The sequence below is a fragment of the Glycine soja genome, chromosome 10, assembly GCF_004193775.1.
Source record: "Glycine soja cultivar W05 chromosome 10, ASM419377v2, whole genome shotgun sequence".
NCBI classification, from domain to species: domain Eukaryota; kingdom Viridiplantae; phylum Streptophyta; class Magnoliopsida; order Fabales; family Fabaceae; genus Glycine; species Glycine soja.
Window position 1 is genome coordinate 28,829,001 of NC_041011.1, and position 12,130 is coordinate 28,841,130.

General features: G+C 33.8%; 1 pseudogene; it reads left to right on the plus strand.

Annotated features, from left to right (window-relative positions):
- Window positions 1–1,334: 1,334 nt before the first annotated feature.
- LOC114371595 lies at window positions 1,335–11,488 on the plus strand (annotated as a pseudogene).
- The last annotated feature ends 642 nt before the right edge of the window (window positions 11,489–12,130 follow it).

The window sequence follows — 12,130 nt, forward strand, 5'->3', positions numbered from 1 at the left end:
ATGCGCAGTGTTAGGAACCAGTGTTAAATTGTAGCGCAATGTGTTAAACGTGTTTGAAACTAGAGTGCAAGGTAATGGGTATTGTATAATTCATGAGCAGTGCCTGCTTATAATATTCTTGTTGAAATCGAGTATAAGTACAAAGTTGAACTTGCGTTAATTTGTGAGATACATGTAAACCTGTGATGGTGGATTGTGACATTATGAGATGTTAAATTGTGGGCATGATATTTGGTTGTGAATAAGTGTGTGTCTAACACTTGATGTGACAATAATTATGTTGAGCTGTGAATTATACAATAACCCGACCAGTGTTTATATTGAGAAAAGTATTTATGCACAGTGTTAAAGAGAAAGTGTAGGTTCCTAGTTAGGAACCAGTGTTAAATTGTAGTGCAATGTGTTAATCGTGTGAGGTCATGGGTGTTGTATAATTCATGAGCAGTGTTTGCTTGCAAAAATTGTTTTAGGGGTTGGACTTGAATCAGGAAGGTGAGGCCCTAACAGATTCTTCGGAGTCTAGGCCTTGGGGGTAAAGACACTCGGTTTGAGTACTCCTTTAAGCCTATGTTGATCCCAGATGGTTGGAGCATTCTCGCAACCTCATGATTTTACTTAGTGAGAGTGACCTGACATACCCATTGTGTGGTGTGTCTTGTTATGTACTCCTAAGCGCCCCAGAGTGGTTTTTCATTGACATGGTACCACATTGCATATAGGCTTGAGTCATAGTATAATTGTTGCATAACACTTGCTAATTATTTATTATGAAACTGATGAGTGTTATTGCATGTTGACTCGAGTGTGTGATTCATGTGTAAAAAACAAATTTTAAAGATAAAGTGGTGAAGTGACATGGGTTGTATTAAGTTGAGTTAGGTTATAAATATTTCCATAATTTATTTTGATTACGTCTTGTTTATTTGTTTTGTATTTTTTTTGTGTGATAACTCACTCCCTGTGTACTATTTATGTTTGGATCCTGTGATGATCTCAAACCTTGTGTTCGTGGGAGCAGATGAATAGGTGGATGACTTTAAAGAACCTCGTGCCAGAGGACGTTGGGACACAATGCTCTGATAGGATGTGACATTAGGGATGAGTTTTTATTTTAATTGCATGGTGTTATTTTATTTTATTTTACCTCACTGATATAAAAAAACTTTTTTTGTAAACTTTGACAACCTTGTTTTGAGTCAAATATGTTTTTAATAAGTCTTATTTGGTAATAGTGAAGTGAATGTGAACCTTTTACCCATGTGAATTTGTTGATCAATATTTTATATGTTTTATTTATTTATATGTATGTTGGGGTAGAGGGTGTCACAAAAGTCATGGTCACCTCCAACATCTATATTGTTCTCTCCCTCTCCCTAGCCTTCTTTCTGGTGCTACCCACCAAGGCAAACTTAACCGGCATTGTTTCCTTCACCTTCAACGATTTCTCCAAAGGGAAACCAAACCTTATCCTCCAAGGTGAAACTGTTTCATCTTGGTCCGGAGAGTTATGACTCACCAAAGTTGGCAGCAACGACGTGCCAACGTTGCAATCTCTCGGCCATGCCTTCTACGCTGCCCAAATCCAGATTTGGGACATCAAAATGGGCACGGTAGCAATCTGAACTACATCATTTACATTCAAAATTTCCATGCCCAATAAATACATTGCAAACGGGCTTGCTTTCTTTTTAGCACTTGTTGGGTCTTAGCCCCAATCCAATAGAGAGTATCTCAGTCTTTTTAGCAACACCACAATATCTGTTCAAACCATGGCTGTTGAGTTTGACACTTTTTCAAAGAAAAAGTGGGATCCTACAGAGTCACACATTGGCATTGATGTGAACTTGATCTAGTCCATCAAAACAACATCGTGGGATTTCGTCAATGGGCAAGTTGTAAGAATTAATGTCTCATGTGAGAGGCATATGACTTATGTAGGGACTAATAAATAAATAATTAATAATTAAGGACTAAATTTTAATTGGGTTAAATTGGAGTTGTTTCTAAAGATAACTACTATTTGATGATAGTAGTGGTTATAAAGAGATTTAGTCCCACTAACGTGAAACAAGGTTCCCTTCCTAATATAAAAGTGCCCTCTCAAAAACCCCTAGCCATCACAAACGTAGAGATACAGAAAGAACAGTCAAGGGAGTGAAATCCTGTTGCTCTCCTCTTTCAAGGAATCAAATTGCAATGGAGAGGAGTGTCATTATGGAGAAAGGTACACACTGTTTATCGATTATTTGTGAGAATCATATATTTCAAAATCTTATTGGTTTCTTATAATTGTTAATTTCGGGAACTCTTAAGACTTACATGTGGTATTAGAGCATGTGTTATCAGAGCATGTGTTATGAAATTTATGATTCTCCAAGAATGATTTATTTTCTCCCGAAATTTCATGAACCCTAATTATGAAATTTAGGGATTTCTATTCTGCTACATTTATTACTTTTGTCAATCAAAATTACGTAATTGGATTTGATTGATATCATGTAGCCTAGAATGCTTTGAAGTTGTTGGTAGCAGTAAGTAAGTGTAGGCCATATATTTATTTGAAATTAAGTGTGTGATGGATTTGTTAGTCACCAAAGTGGCCAAGTCTATAAGATTATTTAATTCCAAATTAATGATTATTTCAATTATTCATAGAATAATGGATGCTAAATTATATGATTATTGGTTTATGGGTACATTGAATTCATAGTTATAAGGAATTTATGGATCCCCCAAAGATTGATTAGTTGTTTTTATAATCAATGAATATAGTTGTAGGTAATTTCTGTGTACCATTAGTTTATTTATATACCCAAAGGTAATAGGTACAACTAATTGGTGCATATTTAATTGTCAAATAATGTTAGTTTTATTAGCATCATCATGTTTGTATGTTGTGTGTTGGTGTATCACTCAAAGCAAAACATCAATATACATTGATTGTTATCTAAATGAATTATATGTATGACATGTGTTTTATGTCTCAAAACACTTATGTGAATTCTACTATGTAGTACATGTTCCCAATTCATTGAATTCTCATGTATCATTCGTGCCAATTTTTAATGGGCTTAACTTCTCTTATTGGAATGAGCAAGTCCGATGTCACCTCGGTGTAATGGATCTTGATCTTGTTATATTGGAAGAGAAGTCTACTACTATTATTGATGCTACTAGCATGAAGAGAAAGTTCATTATAAAGCATGGGAAAGATCTAACAGACTCAACCTAATGTTCATGAGAATGACTATTGCAGACAATATTAAGACAACTCTCCATATGACCAATAGTGCTAAAGAGTTTATGAGGTTACTAGGAAAGCACTCTCAAGTAGTTGATAAGTCTCTTCCTGGGACATTAATAGGTATACTGACCACCATGAAGTTTGATGGTTCATGTACTATGCATAAGCATGCCATTGAGATGACAAACATTGTAGCAAGACTTAAGACCTTATAAATGGCTATGGATGAGAAGTTCCTTGTTCAATTTATTTTGAACCATTACCATCTGAGTATGGTCCGTTCCAACTGAGCTATAATACCATGATAGATAAATGGAATATGCATGAATTGCACAATATATCAGTTTAGGAAGGAACGAGGCTTAAGAATCAAGGAAGTCACTCAATCCATTATGTAAGCCACCAAGGGAATCAAGGAGTTGGAAAGAAATTTGTGAAGAAGCATGATAAAGGCAAAAGACCATTAAATATCAATGATGACTCTTTACAAATCTAGAAGAAGGCATTAAAGAGTGATAATTGCCATTTTTGTGGGAAATTTGGACACTTCCAGAAGGATTGCCCAAAGCATAAGTCTTGGTTTGAAAAGAAAGGTGAGCTTAATGCTTATGTATGTTTCGAATCAAATTTAACTGAAGTTGCCCATAATACATGGTGGATTGATTCTGGATGTACAACTCATGTTTCTAATACTGTGCAGGGATTCCTTACAATCCAAACCATAAGCCTACATGAGAAGTTGGTTTTCATGGGGAATAGAGTGAAAGCTTCAGTGGAAGTAGTTAGGAGTTATCATTTAAAACTTGACACTGGACGTAATTTAGATTTACTGGAAACTCTTTATGTACTTGGTTTATATAGGAATTTGTGAAGAAGCATGATAAAGGCAAAAGACCATTAAAGATCAATGATGACTCTTTACAAATATAGAAGAAGGCATTAAAGAGCGATAATTGCCATTTTTGTGGGAAATTTGGACACTTCGAGAAGGATTGCCCAAAGCATAAGTCTTGGTTTGAAAAGAAAGGTGAGCTTAATGCTTATGTATGTTTCGAATCAAATTTAACTGAAGTTGCCCATAATACATGGTGGATTGATTCTGGATGTACAACTCATGTTTCTAATATTGTGCAGGGATTCCTTACAATCCAAACCATAAGCCTAAATGAGAAGTTGGTTTTCATGGGGAATAGAGTGAAAGCTTCAGTGGAAGTAGTTAGGAGTTATCATTTAAAACTTGACACTGGACGTAATTTAGATTTACTGGAAACTCTTTATGTACCTGGTTTATATAGGAATTTAGTTTCATTATCTAAACTTGATGTTACTTGATACTCTTTTAATTTTGCTAATAAATGTTTCAATTTATTTTAGCATAATCATCTTGTTGGTACTGGTGCTCTTTGTGATGGTTTATATAAATTAAAATTTGATGGTTTATATGTTGAAATTGTTTTAACTCTACATCACAATGTTGGCACCAAACATATTTTAGTGAATGAACAATCTGCTTTCTTGTGGCATAAACATTTAGGTCACTTTTCTAGAGAAAGGATAGAAAGATTAATAAAGAATAAAATTCTTATTGATTTACATTTTACAAATCTAAATAATTGTGTGGATTGTATTAAGGGAAAACAAACAAAGCATACAAAGAAAGAAGCTACAAGAAGCACTCAGCTTCTTGAAATTGTGCATACTGATATTTGTGGGCCTTTCGGTGTTAATTCTTTCAAAAAGAAAAGATACTTTATCACCTTTATTGATGACAATTCACATTACTGTTATGTCTACTTACTGCATGAGAAATCTCAGGTAGTGGATGCCTTAGAAATTTACTTGAATGAAGTAGAAAGGTAATTAGACAAAAAGGTGAGAGTTGTTAGGTCTAATAGAGGTGCTGACTATTACAGAAGATATGGTGAAATAGGTCAACACCCAGGTTCATTTGCTAAACTCTTTCATAAATGTGGCATTTGTGCGTAATACACCATGCCTGGTACACCACAACAAAATGATGTATCAGAAAGGCGTAATAGAACTTTAATGGATATGGTTAGAATTATGTTAAGCAATTCAACTTTACTAGTATCTCTGTGGATGTATGCCTTGAAAATTGCCATGTATTTGTTGAATAGGATTCCTAGTAAGGAATTTCCAAAGAAACATTTGAACTGTGGACGAATAGGACACCTAGTATAAGGCACCTGCATGTTTGGGGTTGCCAGACATAAATAAGGGTCTAAAATCCACAAGAAAGAAAATTGGATGCAAGAATAATCAGTGGATATTTAATTGGTTATCTAGAAAAGTCAAAGGGGTACGTGTTTTATTGTCCTAATCATATATAATATGAGAATTGTCAAAATTGACAATGCAGGGTTCATTGAAAATGGTGAAATCAATGGGAGTAAAGTTCCACGAGATGTGGAAATTAAAGAAGTTAGAGTGCAAGTCCTTTTAACTTGTGCCTTTAGTAGTAAGGTGATTGCTACTTTAGTTATTGCTCCAAACAACAATATATGAAGAAGAACAACACAATAATGAGCCCATTATACATAATGAACTCATTATGGAAGAACCATAAGAAGTAGCATTAAGGAGGTCTTAAAGAGAAATGAGATCAGCTATTTCGAATGATTATGTGGTATACCTGCATGAAATAGAAACAAACTTAAACATTAATCATATAATGATCTAGTTTCATTTTCTCAAGCTTTAAGCTGTGATAATTCTAAGAAGTGGTTAGATGCCATGAAAGAAGAGCTAAATTCCATGGAACATAATGGTGTTTGGAACCTCATAGAATTGCCAAAGGGTTGTAAGAAAGTTGGTAGTAAGTGGGTCTTCAAGACTAAACGTGACTTTTATGGTAACCTTGACCGTTACAAGACTAGACTTGTTGCTAAGGGATTTACTCAAAAAGATGACATTGATTATAAAGAGATGTTTTCATCGATCTCACGAAATGATTCTTTCAGGATTATCATGGCATTAGTAGCCCATTATGACTTGGAGCTACATCAGATGTGAAAACTGCCTTTCTTAATGGAGATTTAAAGGAGAATGTTTATATGGATTAACCAATAGGGTTCTTAGTCAAAAGAAAGGAACACATGGTGTGCAAATTAAAGAAATCAATATACAGTCTTAAGCAAGCTTCTCCCCTATGGTATTTGAAGTTTAATGATACCATTGCTTCCTTTGGATTTAAGGAAAATATTGTTGATCGATGTATATATTTGAAGGTCAGTGGGAGTAAGGTTATTTTTCTAATTATGTGTGTTGATGATATCTTGCTTGAACCTAATAATCTTGGTATTCTTTTTGAGACTAAGAAGTTTCTCTCTAGCAACTTTGAAATGATAGATGTGGGTGAGGCAAGCTATGTGATAGAGATATAAATATTCCGAAATAGATCACAAGGATTGTTAGGCTTGTCTCAAAAAACATATATCAATAAAGTACTAGAGAGATTCAGGATAGAAAAGTGCTCAGCATTACCCGTTCCAATTCAGAAAGGAGACAAATTTAGTCTTGCGCAATGTCCTAAAAAGGATCTAGAACAAAAACAAATGGAAGCAATTTCATATGCATTACTTATTGGGAGTATTATGTATGCTCAGATCTATACTCGACCAAACATAAACTTTGCATCTGTAATGTTAGGAAGATATCAAAGTAACCAAGGAATAAAACATTGGAAAGCTGCAAAGAAGGTTCTGAGATACTTACAGGGAACAAAAGATCACATGCTTACATAAAGCAGGTCTGATCACCTTGAGGTAATTGGAATTTCAAACTTAGACTTTGTATACGAGAAAATCCACTCTTGACTATGTATTTCTTTTAGCTGGAGGAGTAGTATCATGGAAGAGTGCAAAAACAATCAGTTGTTGTTGCATATACCATGGAAGCATGTTTTGAGGCTACAATTCAAGCTAATTGGCTGCAGAACTTTATTTCAGGGATTGAAATTGTCAACAATATTGCTAGGCCGCTAAAAATGTATTGTGATAACTCCACAACATTTTTTTCTAAGAACGATAAGTACTTTAAGGGTGCTAAGCATATATGGGATAAAAGTACTTTATCATGAAGGAAGATGTTAAAAAATAACGAGTGTCAATAGAACATATCAGCATAAACATTATGATAGTTGACCTTTTAACAAAGGGATTACTACCCAAGACATTTATAGAACATGTTGAAAATATGGGCATTAAGTGTAATTTACCTTATGCATTTTATTGACACTTTGAGCTCATTTATGATATGTTTCTGATTACATATTCTATATGTTTGCATGCATATTTGTATTAGAGTAATGTTAACAAGATTTGTCTTGATTAAAGTTATTATGTTTGACCAATATGTACTCCTAACTAATGGTCATATTAAGGAGAAGACTAATTTGTAGTACATGGAAGAGACTATGGCAATTAAGTGATGTAAAAGCGCCATGACTCAAATTTGTTGTTATTCTTAATCATGAAATTATGATGCACCCAATGTATAGAACGATTTAGTCATTTTAATGCACATCATGTTAGTTTAATCTATTTATTTATTTAGTCGATAATGTTTGGTAATGTCACATGAGCCAAATGGGAGAATGTAAGAATTAATGTCTAATGTGAGAGGCATGTGACTTGTGTAGGGACTAATAAATAAATAATTAATAATTAAGGACTAAATTGTAATTGGATTAAATTAGAGCAGTTTCTAGGTATAACTATTATTTGATAGGAGTAGTGGTAATAAAGTGGTTAATCCCACTAACGTGAAACAAAGTCTCCTTCCTGACATAAAAGTGTTCTTTCAAAATCCCTAGCCATCACGAACATAGAGAGACAAAAAGAACAATCAAGGGAGCGGGATCTTATTTCTCTCCTCTTTCAAGGAATCAAAGTGCACCAGAGAGAAGTCTCATCATGGAGAAAGGCACACAGTGTTTATCTATTATTTGTGAGAATTATATATTTCAAGATCCCACTGGTTTTCTATAATTATTAATTTTGGGAACCCTCAAGATTTACACAAGTGGCCAAGATTCTAGTTACCTATGATGCTTCCACTAAAGGATAAAAGGTGTTCAAAACACACATCGGACTAAAAAGGATCTATTTTGCATCTAAATTATATTTAAATAAATGACATATTAAATGTGTACCTATTGATAGCTGTTGAAGCATAAAAATTTTCTTCAGTAATGTGAAGATTCCATATGTATTTAGACTAAGACTAATCTCTATTCGTCAACAACTTTGGTAGGTGGAACAATAATTGGTGTTATGAGAGAATGAGAAGAAAAGTGATAATTGGTTTCTTCAATGTGCAGCCTAGGGCTGTATTTATAGCATGTTGAGGATAACATATTTGTGATAAAATCGAAACAACTATCTTATCTTTTAAGCCATTTTAAAAATATTGTTTCTTGTTATTTTTTGTTGCTAACCATTTAGCAATTTGAAATTAGAAATAATAATTGATCAAGTCCAACTTGTGTGTAACAGGTTTTCAAACCATATTCCAAATATGAAATCTTCTGGTTTGTTTCTTTTCTTTCACCAAATATTTATATTATTTATATTTTCAGTGTTAGTAAAAAATATAATAATATTCCACTTAGGAAATTAATTAATCATTTGACCATATTAAATTCTCCAATTTAATTGATCATCAAATATTAAAATAATTTCCTTAACAGAGATTAGAACACTCGTTTATATGTGATTCTGTAGGTTTAATACTATGTTATTAATATATTAATCAAGGTAGACATCTAGCAACACTCCTTAATGTCCATATGGCATGAAGTAGCATTTTATTTTCAAGAACCATTAGAAGAATAGTATAATGTTTTTTTTTTCCATCTTTACATCTCTAGGTTAACTCTAGAGTATGATATTACTGTCAAACTCTTTTTTTGAGTTAACATATAATGACTTAAAAAACCCATTTCTTCGTTCATTTAATTTTCGTGGCCATGATTAATTTTATTCATAGAGCTCAAACTCATTACCAAGAGTTGATGAATTTTTTTCTTGATTAATCATTAATTCTATAGGTATTTAATCATATTCATTATTCATTCAACAAGTTCTCTAAAGCATTAGGTATCTGGAATCAAAACATAGCAAATAACCTATTAATTACTATGACAATCTCATGTCAAGGAAAACTATTAAACCTTTTATTGAGAATTTTCTACTGACAGTTTATGGTAAATTTAACCATTAGAAAATTTCAATTGAGGGTACCTAGACTAGTTTTAGGATTTTTTAGCCCTTGAATTTTAGGGCAGCTAGACTAGTTTTTGTATTAGGGGTAATTTTGTAATTTCACATGCATTAAGTGAATATTTGATGTGTGTTGGGAAATAAATTTAATTGAATTGAGAGAAGCCCAATCCAATTAAATTTTAGAGGAGGAGGTGAACATTTGCTTGCTACACCCCATTGCCACGTCATATAGTCACACTTTGTGCATATCCTTCATGCTTTACATGCCTCATGACACCTAAGCACACTTAGTGGAGAATCTTGAACTTGATCTTGGATTAGTGGGTTGAACCATAGCTTATTCACTAATCATGATTAGTGAAATTTTGGCTCCAAAATTTGGCTTCACAATTTCAATTTCAAATTCAAGTGAAATTTGAATAGAAATTCAAATTTCCCTCCAATTTTGTGACACTTAGGCTATAAATAGAGGCCATGTGATGCAATCCTCCCTAGGAAGGGACCAGTCACTAGAGTCATGAGCAAGAGGCTCCAAGAGGATTGGGCTAGAGCTGCTGAAGAAGGCCCTAGGGTTCTCATGAACCTCAGGGTAGATTTCTGGGCCCATGGGCCAAGGTTGGGTCCAATTATCTTTGTACATGTTAGACTAGGATGTCATTATATTTGGTCCTTGTATTTAGGGCTCCATAATGTAGGTAGGGTACCCTAGAAATATAGGATTTTTCAGCCCTTGTATTTTACGGCACCTAAACTAGTTTTTGTATTAGGGGTAGTTTTGTAATTTCACATGCACTAAGTGAATATTTGATGTGTGTGGTTGGAAATAAATTTAATTGAATTGGTAGAAGCTCAATCCAATTAAATTTTAGAGGGGGAGGTGAGCATTTTCTTACTACACCCCATTGTCACATCATATAGTCACATTTTGTGCATGTCCTTCATGCTTTACATGCCTCATGACACCTAAGCACACATAGTGGAGAATCTTGGAATTGATCTTGGATTAGTGGGCTCAACCATAACTAAAATTCACTAATCATAATTAGTGAAATTTTGGCTCCAAAGTTTGGCTCCAAAAATTCAATTTCAAATTCAAGTGAAATTTGAATTGAAATTCAAATTTCCCTCCAATTTTGTGTGGCACTTAGGCTATAAATACAGGTCATGTGTGTGTATTTTTCAAATTTGATCATTTGAGAATCAAACTTCAGATTTCAGAGCTCTTTTAGAGCACAAAATTTCATGCTCTTCTCTTCCTCTCCCTTCATTCATCTCCTTCTTCCTCCAAGCTCTTATCCACGGCCTCCTATGGTGGTGAGCTTCTTCTAGACTCATCTTCTCCTTGAAGTGGCATCTCCTCTCTCTCTTCCTTCTCCATTCCGCTGCCATTCATCTTCCAAGAAGCAAAGGAATCCATTGATGAAGAAGATCCTAGGCCTACAAGCTCCAATGGAGCTTACACCACCATGTGTGTGCATTTTTTCAACTTTGATCATTTGAGAATTAAACTTCAAAGTTTAGACCTCATTTGAGGCACAAAATTTCGTGCTCCTTCTCTCCCGCTCTGTCCACTCATCTTCTCCTACCTTCAAGCTCTTATCGATGGCTTCCTAAGGTGGTGAGTTTGTTCTTGACTCATCTTCTCCTAGAAGTGGCGTCTCTGATAATCTTTCTTCCTTCTCCATTCCACTACCATTGATATTAAAGAAACAAAGAACTCCATTGATAAAGAAGATCCAAGGCCTACAAGCTCCACAAGGAGCTACATCACTACCCTTCACAAAGAACAAGATATATCCTTTCCAAGACAGTGAACTTGGAGAATGCCCGGGTTAGTATTGGGTTCTCGGCCACCACAGGGGTAGCGTCTGCAGACTGCGTTCAAATGCATGACGTGCTTTCTTGATCTTTTGATTCCAAGTTCTCAGATGGTAGCATTAGTAATGCCTTGGATCATGCAAACTTTACTTTGGATCATGCAAGCTTTATGTTGAATTAGGCCATCTAGATTCCAACTTCTTAGTCACTTGTGACAGAAGAAAACTGTAATAATAACCCTCTAGCTAGCTTACTAGAGACTCGTGCTACTAATAATAATGTTTATATATCACAATGAAATATTATCTTAATGTGACTTGCTCCATTGTATAGAAAGTTATTTTCACACACACACACACACACAGACACACACACACACACACACACACACATATATATAATTTTATATTAATCCAAATTTTTTTGTTATCTCATTCATATATATTAAAATCGATGTAACATAAACTTTTTAAAATATATTAAAATATGAATAATTTAATTACCTACTTATCGATGTTTAATTTTGATATAATTTGGCACAAACAATTTTGGTCATATATAGATAAAATACAACACTTGGATAGATATAAAAATCATATTTTATATCATGTTATTAAATGGGTATAATGGTTGTTTAAGTTATATTGATATAATTTTATCCCTTCTCATAATATATATATATTTGAAATTGGCTATCTAGGACTATGAATGGTAATATGCACACTTTATCATGTCATAACATCTATAATGCATAATTATTTAAATAAGTTGTTTGTTTTCAATTTGTGAGTTCCACAATGTCACATAGATTTAAGAACTTTAC